Raw genomic sequence first — 2914 nt, forward strand, 5'->3', positions numbered from 1 at the left:
TCAAAATGTTGCTAAAGAGAAATATTTACTGCCCCACAATAACACTACAGAAAAATGCTATAATCTTACTAAGAAATTATTTGGAGATTTAGAGTGACAAGAGAATTTATATTAGAAGCTATCAAAATTTTATTTCACTTATATGAATATCAGCAACTGCACCAGATTATTATTTTTGCTTAGTTTGGACCGAAACTGATGTGTTTTTGTCCTCCTCGAGTATATCAGATCCTTATTCTCCCATTTCTATTCTACATGAGCCATTAAAGCCTGGTATTTATTTATTTTGTCAAAGGTTCAGTAAACTTTTGTATTTCATATTGTATTTCAAGTATAGATAAAACCTAAATGCACACACCGAATCATTTCTAAAACATAATCAATATATTTTCTTATGTCTTTGAGAATCTTATGAACAGAGGTTATACAATTCTGAGAGTGTTATTGATCTTGTGCACTGAGGTACTGAATAAAATAATGAAAAATACAGCTGCAAGCACAAGCTGAAATCAGTGGAGTTTAAACTGAGAGGGCTGTTGATGACAGATGCGGCCAGCAAATAAATAAATGCATGTCCTATAGCGACACCTTATGGTCAATTTTGGTACAATTATTTGATTATTTATGGACTGATTATTTTCGTTCCATTGTTCATTGACATCCTAGACCTAGGACTTGTCTGCAGTTATAAAAAAAAAATAAAAAAATAAAAATAAAATAAATTGAAAGGAATTTAGCTCGTATGACGTGGAAAAAATGTGTTATAGGTTTTCAGTCTCTAAATATGGGTCTTGTGAAGTGATCGATCCTTTTTCTTTTAGTATGCATAATTACAGCATAAATCTGTTTATTTATACTAATAAACACTATTCAGGTGTAGCTCAGTAAACTCAGATCCCGTGAATCACGACTTTTAAGGCAAGTCACGCTAAACTGCCTGAGCGCAAAGTACTGTAGTTAGATTATTACATTTATTTGCAACGTTATATTGTCAAAAAAAAAAAAAAAAAAGAAAGAAAAGAAAAGAAAAAAAAGGGTTGCCTGGAACGCGGCATAAGTAGCCACCCAAAATGTGTCCTAAAGCAGGACCTCGAGGAACCGATGACATTACAGTTTTTCTCAGTCACTTTGGTGCATTTTTCAAAACAGAAATGAAATTCTCAAAACTACTTGTACAACCTCCACATCATCTAGTCATTTATACACATCATAAAACCAGTTTCTCATTCTTTTGAACAAGTTGCGATTGCTTTTGTACATTCATGCAATTGATTATGCATGTTTATCGGCAGTTTCCTACATTATCAGTTGCTCATGTCATGTTGCTCAAAACGTATTGCATAGTTTTCTGTGCAACAGTCTTACCCTTCAAAACATCTAGTCTTTAGTTCATCATATAAGTCATTAAATGCAAAATGGTTAATCTAGTTGTCAAAAACTGCCTAGCACACTTTTTATATTTATTTTTACACATTATTATAGACTTTTTGTACATTTGGCATGAATTGTCCAAGTGAATCTTGACTTATGAAGAGAATGTAGATGATAAACCAATGATAAACCCTTTCTCTGAAATAGCTCAAAGGTTCATCTCATGAATCTTCAGTTGAAAAGCTTATACTGTATAGACAGAGGACAACACAAGAGTTACACATTCTGAAAATGGACTTATTTTCATATTTGTGTCCATATTTGTTTTTCCTTTTCTATATCACAATGACATTGTAAAGGTTTTTTTTTTTTTTTGGTCAGACTTTGTAAAAGTGTAACTGGGAATTCTATCCAGTCTCTTTCAGTCAATATCCCACATACAGTAATGTGTAAATGTGTACGTTTGAAATGGATATGGCATACATAAGCATATGGCATATTGTTCAATACAGAGGTTTACATCAGATCATCCCTCCAGAGTAAACTGTTATATTGACAACATGACTAAGCAATTTGACTGTCTTATCCGTAAACTATGACACAAGGACTTGTCATTCTGATGGCAGTGATATGTTCATTGACACAGATATTTATTTTTGAGAGATGAACTAAGGATTTTGAGCAGGAGACTGGCTTTTGCAGGTAATTCATGGTGATTTGCTATTTGTACGAGTTGTTTTGAGAAATGCACTTTATGTTTTGCAAATTGTGAGTTTGATTCGAGAAATGTACCAAAGCGACTGAGAAAAACTGTAAACTGTATCGACCCGACCTCAAAATATTACAGCTTATGTCCAGAAGAGGGCAGAACGAGACTGTTTAATTGTTGCGGTGACTTCTTGTAGTCCAGATGTTCACAATCATCACAACTCCAGAACAGTTTAATGAAGTGATTTAGCACACTGACTTATTAAGATCTTAAAGAGATACTTCATGAATCTTAAAACACTGAAAAACGATTGTCATTATGATTATAATTACTAGTAATATATTTAGAGTATAATACCATATAATATCAGTATATTACAGTTTTTCTCAGTCGCTTTGGTACATTTCTCGAATCAAACTCACAATTTGCAAAACATAAAGTGCATTTCTCAAAACAACTCGTACAAATAGCAAATCACCATGAATTACCTGCAAAAGCCAGTCTCCTGCTCAAAATCCTTAGTTCATCTCTCAAAAATAAATATCTGTGTCAATGAACATATCACTGCCATCAGAATGACAAGTCCTTGTGTCATAGTTTACGGATAAGACAGTCAAATTGCTTAGTCATGTTGTCAATATAACAGTTTACTCTGGAGGGATGATCTGATGTAAACCTCTGTATTGAACAACATGCCATATGCTTATGTATGCCATATCCATTTCAAACATACACATTTACACATTACTGTATGTGGGATATTGATTGAAAGAGACTGGATAGAATTCCCAGTTACACCTTTACAAAGTCTGACCAAAAAAAAAAAACTTTTAC

This window comes from Carassius gibelio, chromosome B12 (genome assembly GCF_023724105.1).
Source record: "Carassius gibelio isolate Cgi1373 ecotype wild population from Czech Republic chromosome B12, carGib1.2-hapl.c, whole genome shotgun sequence".
Lineage (NCBI taxonomy): Eukaryota > Metazoa > Chordata > Actinopteri > Cypriniformes > Cyprinidae > Carassius > Carassius gibelio.